Consider the following 14,580-nt stretch of genomic DNA (forward strand, 5'->3'; position numbering starts at 1 on the left):
GATCTTGCACTCATTGATGAGTTGGAACAATTTTGCAGCCACGAGAGACAACGACCCTGAGATAATAATAGACCGATTAAGAAAAACCCAAATTTGAAATGGGTCACACTAGGGCTTGTAGGGTTGTCAATGGGTATCCAAAGCTAGGGGTACTCGATGGATCCGACACACGAATATGACCTGCTTTTAACAAGATTAAGGCCAAGAAATTGGACCCATTTAAAATTCAGGTTATGTTACCATAAAACAAGACAGATATGAGAAGAACATCCTAAACAAGTTGCTTGAGATACGTGACAATGCCATATGGCTTAGGAGATGTTTTTTTTTTTCCTAAATATTAAATGTGTTTGGTTCCCTACAGTTCCATACCTGGTTAATTGTGTAGGATCTCATGAGTTTCCGAGTACTTTTGGATCCGGGTCTAGTTCTTGAAGATTCGGACCCGTAATTGATTATAAATTTGGAATTTGATAGTTGATTTTGCTTCTTTCTATTTCTCTCAATCATGTTATAGGTCCAAGTAGTTGCATAGGATCACCTTATGTCTCACTGATTGGGTTCTGGTTGGTATTCGCTCTAATCTCGATTTCCCCACCCAAATCATCTTTTTTTTTTTTTTCCCCAATCAACTTCCAAGTCCTCTTAGGAATCTAATCCCCAAAATATTTGGGAAAAATAAATTTTTAGCATTTTTTCTGTTATTTTTTCATAAAGGGCATTGTTCTCTCAGTATCGTTGATACAGAGAGAGAGAGAGAGAGAGAGAGAGAGAGAGAGAGAGAGAGAGAGAGAGAGAGTCACACTTCTTGAAGAGTATGCATGCTTTTCGGTTAAGGCTTGTGCATGGGAGCATCATTCTGGATTGGGAACTGGGATGTGAGAATCCCATTGTAGAGCAACATGTTAAACAACTCTACAGATAAATTTCATGCTAAAAAATTTAGGTAGATCTTGAAGTCTATCAGTGCACAAATTTAACTTTCGAGCTCACTATATATCAAGTGTACACATTTGTCAATATCGTATCTATTTGCTTCAATTTTATTTTCACCAGATAATCTTTTGGCTTCATCTACAATTTCTGTCTCTTTTTAGGTTCTTGTCATACTAAACTAATTTATTTTGATATTCTTGCCTACATTTAGGTTTAATAATGTTGAAGAACAACCCAACATACCTTGTCCAAAGAGGCATATTCCAATTACTAAAATAGAGCAACTTAAAGAGGTGCAATGATTTGGAAGCTTATGTGGTATTTTACGATCTCACTCATATTTTTGTCATCCTAGTTGTAAATGTACTTGGGGCAAGTAGCATCATATCATGTTGTGGCTTTCTCCTGATTTCTAGAGTTCCCATAATCTACAGTCTATGTAGATGACCTGGATCCTAGATTGGACTGCTAACAATTGAGGTTCTTGATGCATTTATGGATCCTAGATTTCTCTATGTAAAAATTCCATATTGTAAAACAACATGGTAGCTAATTATCTAATTTCGGTTTCTGGAGCATTCATCTGTGTGAAAGTGTCTGCAACTTCATATAGCATATCAAATCTTGTCATTTCTCAATTTAGTTCTAAAAATTCAGTTTCTATAATTTAAGTATGCTCAGTTTGAAAATAACTCTGTTTGTTGAAAGATGCAACTCGTCTTTCGCATTCGTTTTGGCACAGGTCCTCGATGCCTGCCATGTGCTCTTACGTTACTCATCTGCACAAACATTGGACTGCTCTAACCACCCATTTATGGCAAGTTTCGCCTGTTGAATGTGGATGGATGTTTGTAGAGTTACCTGTACCTTTTCAGGCCACTGACCCGATGGCCACCCTTTCGGATTGCCTTGCATTTTGGGTGTGGGCAGTCCACCTGGTGACCACAAAGCAATTGTCCTGATCATTGTACACATGTACCACACGTACAAGAAAGGCTTTTCACTTTGCACCCGATGAAACTCAATAGTGTCTATCTTTGTTGCATTCTATCTTTGTCTAATTTTATTTTTGTTGATGTTTTTATTGTGGGTTTTGCCTCTTGTTGGGCTGGTAATGATGAGACGGGCTTATGGTTTTAAGTTGTGGAAACCATTGTTGCTAAGTTACAGTCCGAAAATCAGATTAGTTGAGCAGTCCTAGCCCCTGTTTCGTTGATGCTTGTTTGTTAAAACCATTGGAATTCATGGTTCTTTAAGTTTCCTACATTGTCTAAATATTACTTTAGCATTAAAATGTTATTTTTCTATCTGTAGGAATGTATCTTACCTTTAGCATTATGTTATTTCTCTAACTGTTGGATTTGTTCTGAAAATTTCCTGCAGGGAATTGTTTTCACAGTCAGAATTGTCTAATCAACAGTATTCATTTTCTTGAAAATTTTCTCAACAGGTCCTACTGACTCTACCTGTAATCTGACATAAGCTATTATGTAAATACTTATGAATTAGATTATATCAGTAGTTATCGTATCAATCCTTTGAGATTACATTAGCATGAATGATTTTGCATTGTGCAGCTTGCTTCTTTCTGCATACTGAGCAAAAATTCATTGTGTGAAGAGATAGGGCCTTCGAATTCTAACTGGTTGTGATGCTTGTGTATAGGTCCGCACCGTGAGAACTGAGAAGCGCCTGAATGACATAGTGAATAGGTTGAACAAGACAAAAGTCGAAAGGAAGCCTGACTTGAAAGGTATGATGGTCTATCCTAGATTTCATGTCCGAAGATCATATAAAGATTGTCTCTTGATTCTTGACCTTCCAGTTGATGATTCTTGCATTTTTGAGTCCATCCTGAAAATTTTAGTCTGTTATGTTTTGAAGGGTGTAAACCTTTTTGTTGGCTTTCTTTCATAGTCATGTCAGGAAGGCTGTAAATTGCTAAACAGACTTGTTTACTTCTGAAATATTTCATGTGGTATTTCCTTTGACCATTCCATTTCTGAAGTTCACTGGGACTGAATAGACCTCTTCTAAGTTCTCAACTTATGGCTTCTGCAAGCTTCCTGGAATATGTCCTGTACTCTATATGGTGTTATAAGCCACTCATGTTATGTGCTGTTTATGCAGCTGAGCGGGAAGCAGTGAATGTAAATCCCTCTCCATCTCTACTTATTTGCTATGTTCCTTTTGCATCTTTGAGTTTTCTATTGAAATTCTAGATTTCCTGCAGTACAAGGATATCGATGAGGAATTCCTACAAAGGGTTACGGAGAATACCCGTCAATATCTGGGTATTTTCTTTCTACATGCAGTTCTTGTCAATTTTGGTTTCAAAGAAAGTTTCATGCCCTTGGAAACTTGTTGATTGTAAATAACACCTTTGGAAATGTGATTTCACTGAAGATCTTATCGAAAAGTTCTAAATCTGAGGAACCTTGTATTGCTTCAGCTGAGGTTTTGGCAAGATCAGCGGCATGGCTTGGAAGAGGCCTTTCTTGTGTTTGTGCTCAAAGAGGAGAGAATGATGCCCGTTCATAGTTTGAACTAACCCCTTTGCAGGTAATTTCATTTTTTATGCAACTATTTATTGGAAATAATATCAGCAATGAGTAATTAATTGCTGATTTTAACATTGTAAATAACAGTCGATGAATTTATTGATCATATAGTTTTATTGCCGGAGAGATTCTTTTGTGTTTGTTTCCATGCACCTTAGAGTACTGAGCTTGTTTGCCAGGAGCTTGATCTTATCATGTGATGCCGCTTTCTGCTTCATATTACCCTGGAACAGATGGCCTACTTCCTCAACATCTTTTTTTTCCTTCAATCATGGTAGTGATTAGATTTGAATTCAGTAGTAGTTGAAAATAAATTCTATCCCTTTACGTTATAACCTTGAAATATGTTTCTAATTCTTCTGTTTTGTCTTCCAATTTTGCTTGCAGAGGCCACAGCTGGTGAAGAAGAATATGCAGCTTTTTTCTGTGGATCAGCAGCGTAGTCAAGCTCTTGAAGCACATGCTGCATCATTTGCTTTGCTAAAGGTGTGGGCCTTTCCTTCATTTTGTTTATCATCTTGCATACCAACATATCCTACCCATATATTGTTCAGTTTGCTGTTGTTTGAATTGGTTTGATACTTTTTTTATGATCTTCATGGCTTAAACAGGTTGCTGGAAATGAAAACCCTTCCATTCTTATTGCCTTTGCCTCAAAGACCACCAATGCAGGACAGATTACATCAAAGTTACATGTGATTGAACTTGGTGCTCAGCCAGGTTTGCTCCTTGTATTGATCGCATCTATATATTTTATGCCATTGGCTGTCTTTCTCTTTTAAAACTACAAATGGCACAGATGGTTTTCAATGCGGCTGACACTTGGTCTGACCCCTCATCCAAGTGGGACACATACAATAGATGGGCTAGATTTGTGAACCACATCTAGCCCATGAAATGCAAATCAAGGGAGGAAACTGTTTTCATTTTTCATAGCCCACCAATGTTTTGGATCAAAGTAAATATTGGGCCCTGGGGTTTCATGAGGTGTTGCTTCACGTGGACCGTTCAGATTGTGGAGTCACATCACGTATGATGAGTTCTCAAAAATGTTCACAAGAGTTCCGTGCGAACTGGTGCGCAGTGGAGCATTCGACATATAGAGTCATGCTCACCTGCACACGTACGCACCTTTGCACACATATCATGGGTGTCTAATCCGAACTGTCCATGTGATGCGGAATCCCATTAATCCCCAAGGGTAGAATTGTCACCATGATCTAAAATTCTGGTGGGCCATAGCAAAGAGAAATGCAAATCAAGGGAGGAAACTGTTTTCATTTTGCATTGCTTACCAGAGTTTTGGATCAAAGTAAAAATTGGGCCCAGGGGGTTTCATGAGGTGCTGCTTCACGTGGACTGTTCAGATTTTGGAGTCACATCACGTATGATGACGTGTTCTTAAAAAAGTTCGCACGAGTTCCGTCAGTTGAGCATTCGGCATTTAGAGTCACGTTCGCCTACGCACTTGTGCACCTTTGTACACGTGTCATGGGCATCTAATCCGAATGGTCCATGTGATGCGGAATCCCATGAAACCCTAAGGAAAAAATTTCACCCTGATCTAAAATTCTAGTGGGCCATAACAAAGAGAATGCAAATTAGGGGAGGAAACTGTTTTCATTTTTCATGGCCCACAGAAGTTTTGGATCGAAGTAAAAATTGGGCCCAAGGGGTTTTATGAGTTACTGCTTCACGAGGACCGTTCAGATTTTGGAGTCACACCATGTATAATGTTTTCTTAAAAAAGTTTGCACGAGTTCCGTCCGAACTGGTGTGCAGCTGAGCATTCGGCATATTTGGACCATGTTCAGTAGCATCAATACTAAACCACCTACTTGTAATAGCTAGTAATTGACCAATGTTTGATTATTTTTTTTTTAATCATTAGTTGACTTTTGTACTTCAACTGTTGGTGAATTTGGAGATCATCACTTATGTGAGAAGCAAAAAAAGATAAATGTGATTTTAATGGCTGCTTTTTAAGACCATTTGTGCAAGTGTAAAAGGGGAACCTACTGACTTTTTTTTTTCCATATGGGATGTCACCATAATTGACCATTTATTTTAAAATGGATCAATGGTTTAATTGACTTGTAGCACCCATAGTCAATCGTATTGCTGAAAATGACTATCAGTTCGACAGTGCAGCCCACATATACTTGTTTTTTCTTGGAAAAAAGAAAAGAGAGAAAAATGACCACTAGTAGGATTGATATTTGAGTATCATCATTTTTTTCTCTTTCCTCGGCTTCTTGATTCTTTTTTTTTTTTTTTTTTTCTTTTCTCTTTCTTTTCGTGATAATTTGATCTTATAAATAACATAACACTATCAATGATAAAACATACTTTTAGTTCATTGTGCTTGTCTTCAAGATGAGTAAATAACGCTAACATCAGTGCTAGGATGGAGTTATAACGCTACAATTTATGAAGCTTGTGATGGCATTTTGAGCATTGCACATAAATTAACTTTTTGATGGTATTTTAAGCATTGCACATAAATTAACTTTTTAATGGCGTTTTAAGCATTGCACATATTGGAAATTAACTTTGATGGCATTTTAAGCATTACCTTCAATAATTAACTCTATTTTATGTTGTTGGTCTCACTAAGAATAGCTATTATTTTCTACCAGATGACATATTGATCTCTCCAATACCCACATTTGGAAGAAAAAATAAAAAACATTTCCAATAAATATTTCATTAAATATTTTACGAGTCATTAGCTAGTAGTTGCCTTTCCCAATAGTTGCACGGCTTTTATCGACCTTTCGAAATAAGGGTTCAAAACTGTTCCTAAATTGAAAATTTGCGACGGTCCCTAATTTTTTGCGATGCCCTATTTAACCACGGTTGAAAACCGTTTATAAATGGTTTAGTAACAGTTTTCCACCGTTCCTAAATATGGATTTTGGTGTAGTGTGTATTTTGGGATATGGCCCATTCATGGTAGGACCTACTTGATGGTTGCTACAGATCTCATTAACATTTGCCACTTGTACGAAAAGTGAGTTCATGTATAAAATGTCCTTGCTTCTTTAATGCAGGTAAGATTTCTGTTGTTGGCAATGAATACAATGTGGATAACAAACCCTCATAACCTGATGGTCGAATATCAAAACATCAAGCAGAAAGAGAAATAGTAAAGAATCACCTCAATTCAAGAGGAAACAAGCCGCATCTATTACTAGAGCAGAAGAGGATGGCATACTTGTGGGGGATGGTATTGATTATGAGGTTCCTGGCAAAGGCCTGAACCAAAGTTCTATTTTAGAAGACATGGAAAGCCTATTTTAAAGGAAGCGCTGAAATTAGCCGATATGTGTGGCTAGCCTGAATCTCACTAAGGTCTTTCTCATCACTATTTTGTTCAGAGCTAATAAACTTTAGTCATATTTCTTTATTCTAATACAGCATAAATTTATAGAAAGAATTTAATAATTGATTTTACATCTTTGTAGTTCTCTTGATCTTATTACAGGTCCAAGCAGTTGCATTAAATCAACATGTGACATTCTTCTTAATAGGTCTTTTCATCACTCGATGGTCATGGTAAGAGAACACCATCTCCCTTGTGAACTTTTCCTGCTACCTATTTACCTTACAAGAATTGTACTTTGCATTAGGCAACAAATAGGCCATATTGGCTTGTGGGTTCGAGACCTAACTCGAATGGGTTGGACTTGAGCCTAATATAGACCCACTCACGGGCGTAGCCCTAATTTAAAATGGGTGGCCTTAAGCGCAGGTTGGGTCAGTCTACAGTTTAGCTAACTCAACCTACTTTTAAGGTGGGTTTCGAGTTCATATGGTACCTATGGCTTCGGGTACCCATTGACATTCCTACTGACCTTAATGCGACCCGTGTGATAAATGGGTTAGATTTGGATTAAGGGGCCAATATCGACCCATTAAATTAATGGGTTGGTTGATTTTGATTTTAGCATGACCTAAAGCGGTCTCAAATTTTAATGGGTTGGGTCTTAAGTCCAAAACTCTAACTAGATTCTTACTAAAATTCTTACTAAAATTCTTAAATGGATCAGGTACGAGGCGCCCCTAGAACCAACTTGACCCAACCCAACCTATCTCAATACCGTGCATTTCATGGGTCCACTTTAGGTAAGGAACTTAGGTGGGCCATACCATCTAAAACCATGTGAAGACATGCTTAAAACATATAAACGCACTTTGTGGGGCCCACCTGAGTTTTCAATGCGGCTGACACTTGGTCTTACCCGTCATCCAAGTGGGACACATACAATAGATGGGCTAGATTTGTGAACCACATCTAGCCCATGAAATGCAATTTAAGGGAGGAAACTGTTTTCATTTTTCATAGCCCACCAATGTTTTGGATCAAAGTAAATATTGGGCCCTGGGGTTTCATGAGGTGTTGCTTCACGTGGACCGTTTAGATTGTGGAGTCACATAACGTATAATGAAAAATGAAAACAGTTTACTCCCTCGATTTCCATTTCTCTTTGCTATGGCCCACTAGAATTTTAGATCACGATGAAAATTTTTCCTTGAGGTTTCATGGGATTTTGCATCACATGGACTGTTCGGATTAGACGCCCATGACACGTGTGCAAAGGTGCGCACTTGCGTAGCTGCGCTAGTGACCATGACTCATTCGTTACGGAACTCATGCAAACTTTTTTGAGAACTCATTATACATGATGTGACTCCAAAATCAGAACGGTCCACGTGAAGCAGCACCTCATGAAACCCCCGGGCCCAAATTTTACTTTGATCCAAAACTTTGGGAGGCCATGAAAAATGAAAATAGTTTCCTCCCATTGATTTGCATTTCTCTTTGCTATGGTCCACCAGAATTTTATATCAGGGTGAAAATTTTTCCCTTTGGCCTTCTTGGGATTCCGCATCACATGAACCGTTCGGATTAGATGCCCATGACACGTGTGTAAAGGTGCACATGTGCGTAAGTGAGCGTGACTCTATAATGCCGAATGCTCAGCTGTGCACCAGTTTGCATGAAACTCATGCGAACGTTTTTGAGAACTCATCATACGTGATGTGACTTCAAAATTTGAACGGTCCACGTGAAGACGCAACCCATGACTTTGATCCAAAACTTTCGTGGGCAATGAAAAATGAAAAGAACTTCGTCCCTTGATTTGCATTTCTCTTTGCTATGGCAACCAGAATTTTAGATCGCGGTGGAAAATTTTCCCTTAGGGTTTCATGGGTTTCCACATCACATGGACGGTTCCGATGAGACTCCCATTACATGTGTGAAAAGGTGCGCATGTGTGTAGGTGAGCATGACTCTATATGCCGAATGCTCAGTTGCGCACCAGTTCGCGTGTGTGACCTATTTTGAGAACTCATCATACGTGATGTGACTAGAAACTTTGAACGGTCCACGTGAAGCACCACCTCATAAAACACCCTTGGCCCAATTTTTACTTTGATCCAAAACTATGGTGCGCCATGAAAAATGAAAACAGTTTCCTCCCTTGATTTGCATCTCTTTGTTATGGCCCACTAGAATTTAAGATCCGGGTGAAAAATTTTCCCTTGGGGTTTCATGGGATACCGCATCACATGGACCGTTCGGATTAGACACCCATGACACGTGTGCAAAGGTGCGCATGTGCGTAGGTGAGCATGACTCTATATGGCGAATGCTCAGCTGCAAACCAGTTCGCACGGAATTCATGCGAACTTTTTTGAGAACTCATCATGTGTGGTTTCTCCAAAATCTGAACGGTCCACGTGATGCAGCACCTCATGAAACCCCGTGGGCCCAATTTTTACTTTGATCCAAAACTTCGGAGGGCAATGAAAAATGAAAACAGTTTCCTCCCTCTATTTGCATTTCTCTTTGCTATGGCCCTCTAGAATATTAGATTAGGGTGAAAATTTTTCCCTTGGTGTTTTATGGGTTTTCGCATCTCATCGATGGTTTGGATTAGACACCCATGACACGTGTGCAAAGGTGCGCACATGCGTTGGTGCGCACGTGAGCATGACTTTATATGCTGAATGCTCAGCTGCGTAGCAGTTAGTGGGTAACGAACTTTTTTGAGAAATCATACGTGATGTGACTCGAAAATCTGTACGATCAACGTGAGGAAGCACCGCATGAAACCCCTTGGCCCAATTTATACTTTGATCCAAAACTTTGGTGGGCAATGATAATTGAAAACAGTTTCCTCCCTTGATTTGTATTTCTCTTTGCTATATAGCCCATCAGAATTTTCGATCAAGGTGGAAATTTTTCCATAGGGGTTTCATGGGATTCCGCATCACATGGACGGTTCGGATGAGTGGCCCATGACACACGTATGAAAAGGTGCGAACGTGCGTAGACTCTATATGCCGACTGCTCAACTACGCACCAGTTCGCATGTGCGAACTTTTTTGAGAACTCATCATAGGTGATGTGACTCCAAAATTTGAACGGTCCACGTGAAAAACCACCTCATGAAATTCCCTGGGCCGAATTTTTACTTTAATCCAAAACTATGGTGCGCCATGAAAAATGAAATCAGTTTCCTCTCTTAATTTACATTTCTCTTTGTTATCGCCCACCAGAATTTAAGATCAGGGTGAAATTTTTTTCCCTTGGGGTTTCAGCGGATACCGCATCGCATGGATCATTCGGATTAGACACCCATGACACGTGTGCAAAGATGCTCACGTGCGTAGGTGAGCATACATGCAGTGGATGTTAGCAAGGTGTTTATCATTTACTTGTAACTGACATAGGCACCAAAAGATAAATTTTAGCCCTTTAGACAGTCTAGTTATATTTCCATGTATTGGCACTACGAGAAAAATGGGCATATCCGACGGTTGGGGTTACAAAACCGGCTGCCGGCAAAGGGGCCCTATAAAAACCAAAAAACGCAGCCCTAAATTCAAACCGGCTGCCGGCTAAGGGGCCCTATAAAAACAAAAAAACACAGCCCTAAATTCATTTGTGCTCCTCTCCCCACCCCGACTCTCTCTCTCTCTCTCTCTCTCTCTCTCTCTCTCTCTGCAACCTCTCCACTCGGTCTCCCTCTCACTCTCCCTCCATCTCCCTCTCTCTCTCTGCAACGTTCTCCTTCTGCAACTCCAAGGATCACGCCGACGATTCTATCTGCTCCATCTGTCTCTGTGATTACAAGGACAGAGATGTTGAGGATGTTGCCAGATTGCTGCCATTTCTTCCATCTCTGCTGCGTTGACGCGTGGCTACGCTTGAATGCTTCGTGACCCGTCTGCCGCACTTCCCCGCTCCCAACGCCCATGTCGACGCCTCTGTTTGAGCTCGTCCCCCTCTCGCATTTCCCTGTGGATGGAAGGAGGTGACATTTCTCCTCTTTTTTCTTTTTTCTTTTTGGGGGGGTTTTCTGTAAATTTGTACAACTGTAGAAGTTGTTGTTCCCCGATCTGTTGTTCCTTCTATATATGGAGAGGATGGAGGCTGTTTAAAACAGATCTGTCAGGTCTGTTCTAAGACTTGTGATGATTGTGATTGTCTAAGCACTTGTTTCCTTGATGCCTTGATACTGACCAATCAAGGCAATTTTAGATTTCTGGTGCAAAAATTACCATCACTAAACCCAGACCTGGAGCAATAGAGACTGCGATTATAAATATCTGAAACACCTGAGCAGACACATTCTGCACAGAGTCTTCTTCAAGCATTTGTACTGAGTGAGCAGGGCACCCCTTGTTGCATTGGACTGGTAATCTTTGAAATTCTGCTGCATCTAACCTGTCTTTGAGTATATTCAGCTAGAAAGAAATAGTATGATTTGCTCCTTGTTAGCCGCTGATAGAATCACTAGCATCACAACTTCATCATCATCATAGCCTTGTCCCAACTATTTGGGGTCAGGTTTATGTAAGTCCCTACCCTAGGTTAGTGAACAAGCCCTCATATCCCTTCTCACCACCTCAATCAATGCCCTTTTAGGTTTTTCTCTCATTCTCATTTCAGGCCCTGCAACTCTAATCAATGTTTCTCTCCTTAAAAGAGCTGTCTCAGGTCTTCATTGCACATGACCACACCCTCTCAATCTGATCATCATCATTTTATTTCTATTGGGACTGCTACTGGGTTGCTTTGGACACCTCATTCTTAACTATGCCGTTCCTAGCCTTCCCATACATACATCTTAACAACCTCATCTTTGCAATGCTCAGTTTTTGCTTATGATGTCCTCTCTTTGCCCAGAACCCATCATAGTTGGTCGAATAGATGTCACAAAGAAATTTCTCCTCCAGTTTCGAGGCATGCATTGGTCACACAAAACCCGAAGGTACATTTCCACTTCATCCACCCAGCTCTAGCTCTACTGGCAACATCCTGGTCACTCCCCATCCTCTTGAATAAGAGCAAGGCAACAAAACCCATCGCATTGAATAAGATGAGGTTATCTATTAGATTAAGCTGGCAAATTTTCCTCTTTTGTTGTTTTTCTTGTGCTTTGGATATTCAAAATTCAGAAAGCAAACTTAGTTTTTTTGAAATCATGGCATAGGGTTATGTTGTTTATTTATGACCTATACAACTAGTCCAGCACTATGTTAAAATCTCATTTTGTTCAGTGAACTTTCTAAGCCCACACACATGTACAAGGCAGCTCATGCACATGCCACACATCCGCCACTTGGCAAATTGGTATGAGATCCAAATTCCAATCCATTCATTGGAGAGGTACTGCTATGTAAATGCTCTTGCCCAAGAATCAGGTTGGTCCACTCATCAGGTGGGCCACAGTTTATGAAACCAATATATGACTAAAAAAACTTTAATAACTTGGCTGAAGTTTTTTTACCCATCCAACTGCTTCTAAAATCATCGCCCACCTGCTGAATGGAACATATTTATTTTCATGCAATAACAAGAGCGAACTTAGCAAAGCTCTTGTTCACTTAGGCTGAATTTAGTCAGTCAATATTTGGTTATTGCTAGTGGAGATTTGAACAGGAGATTGCTTCGATTTGCTGACTTCTAGTACTAAGTCATCCTAGAAAGAAAGAAAAAAACCACTTTACGTTCCAAAAATAGCAAATCCCTGAAACCAAAGTATTGTGCACAAAACTTACACACACACATTGCATTATTTGATTCTTTACCATGATAATTTGTCCATGTTGTGGTAAACCTGCAGGGATTAGTTTTGGCTGTTGCCAAAATTTAAAGCAATCTCTAAGCTGTTTCAATCTATTGTCACTTTGGTGTTGTAATTTGAAGCCTCTAGATATAATAGTAAATTTCCGACAGTATTCTAGATGAGCCATCAGCCATCTTACTGTATGAATTTAATTTAATCCATTTTTGTTTATGTTTTTTTTCTCTCTCTCTCTCTCTCTCTCTCTCTCTCTCTCTCTCTTTTGGGATTCTTCCACCCAGAATCATGAGTGAGATGAGAACTGTTTTGTCTTGTGTAGACTGATGGGATTATGATTCCCTCTACTTAAATCAACTGTTAGAATTGTTATAGTGACCTTGTACGTATATGCATTGTTGATGCTCAACTTGTGGCTCAACTCAGCCCCATCTAGTCGACTCAATTGAACTAGTTTTATTATTATTATTATTATTACTGACAAAAACTCAAGAAGACTAAAAAAAAAAACCTCAATAAACCTCTAGCAAACTTCCTAGATTTGACAGATGGCAATCATCCCAAGTGAATGTGTTTCCATGGAAGCCAATATCTAGGATTCCATTGTCATCCATCAATTCCTATGCCCCCTCGGTTTTCTTTTCCATGGGTGAAAAACAATGTTGAAGTCTCCCGAAAGCATCCATGGCTAGGTGAAAGAATTAGATACATGTTTTTTTTTTTTTAATTACATTGAGGTGGAATATTCTTTCTAATGGACTGGTTGTTAAGATGTTTGGAAGTGGGATTCTGTGAAGTGTGAAATATTGTCATTTTCTTTCTCCTTTCAATGTGCATTACTAGCTAGTGTCAGGAGAGATTTTCTGATAAATACTAGCTTCTTTTTGAGATGGGGTATATTTCTTAGGGTTAGGTTGAGTTGGGTTTGCAGAAATCTTAGCTGTCCACTCTCTATGGATTCTAATTCAGGATGATTTAGATCTTAATACAATTATCTGTTCTGTGCAGCAGAAATGGTAAGAAGGCGAGCTTTATTTCTAGGTGACTCAGAGCTGCAGCAACTGCTTCACATCTTCAGGTACTTGTTGAATATTGAGTTGCAAATTTTACTTTTGAAAATGATGCTGAATGAGATTGACTTATGAACTTTCTTGTTGGTCATGTTATATGTGTTGGTAGCCAACGCCCATTCATTTATAACTGAAGGAGCTAGGGGGAAACTAGATTCAGGGCATGTGATTGACTTTCGTCTTGTCATTTCTTTGGTCATGTCAATTTCATTTGAACAATTCCTAATTAAAATCCACTAATCCATCTAAGGGAACTGGAAAACAAAAAAAAAAAAAAATCAATTTTTTTGCTTCTTGTTATTTGACATAATGATTAACTTTGATGTGTGTCACATGCATGTCATTTTACTGTTTCATCCATCAATTTGATTATAGGTTTTGTATCAGCCAATATGTATTGTATCCATAGTATCTGGATATGATATGCAATACAGGGCCAAATTGGCCCACCCCAAAATATTCCATACATATGGCTCTGTATATATAGTGTTTTGTTTCCAATTTCCTACTCCAATTCTAATTACAAATCAATACTAAGTAGGTAACTTGCTAGATTGGTCAAACAGGCTTGAAGTAGAAAAAGGACACTACAACCTGAATATGGAGACTGCTAATTTACTGCTACCATGCAATAGGAACTGCCTTCTGTTAAATGGTCCAATCATGTGACTAGAGGATCGTTTTGGGCCCCACAGTTGGTCCCTCCAACCTTGTGGCCCTGTAGGGTCCACTAGGCAACCTGCCATCATGCGGGCCCATCAGTTGCCCATGTGGGATCCATAAGTGATTGGCATGGAGCCCACCCCCGGACCTTTGGTGACAAGTCTTGATGAAAAGATTCTGTTGCCTCAGTAGTAATCTGATGCAGGCAATGTTTTACAACCAGGAGCACTATTACAGCCTGTACCACTA

General features: G+C 39.4%; 1 protein-coding gene across 2 annotated transcripts in view; it reads left to right on the forward strand.

The window, feature by feature from the left end:
- Positions 1-418: 418 nt before the first annotated feature.
- Positions 419-14,580, forward strand: part of LOC131239920 (uncharacterized) — a 29,606-nt gene continuing 15,444 nt past the window's right edge. The window contains exons 1-8 of one of the 2 annotated variants that reach the window (XR_009168485.1): positions 445-566; positions 1,148-1,254; positions 2,320-2,386; positions 2,602-2,689; positions 2,945-3,086; positions 3,170-3,230; positions 3,389-3,498; positions 3,677-3,823. The gene's annotated coding sequence lies outside the window, so the exon portion shown is untranslated. Of the gene's footprint in view, positions 567-1,147; positions 1,255-2,319; positions 2,387-2,601; positions 2,690-2,944; positions 3,087-3,169; positions 3,231-3,388; positions 3,499-3,676 lie in introns of those variants that run through there. The other variant, XR_009168486.1, reaches the window with a different exon arrangement.

Source organism: Magnolia sinica, chromosome 3, assembly GCF_029962835.1.
Source record: "Magnolia sinica isolate HGM2019 chromosome 3, MsV1, whole genome shotgun sequence".
Lineage (NCBI taxonomy): Eukaryota > Viridiplantae > Streptophyta > Magnoliopsida > Magnoliales > Magnoliaceae > Magnolia > Magnolia sinica.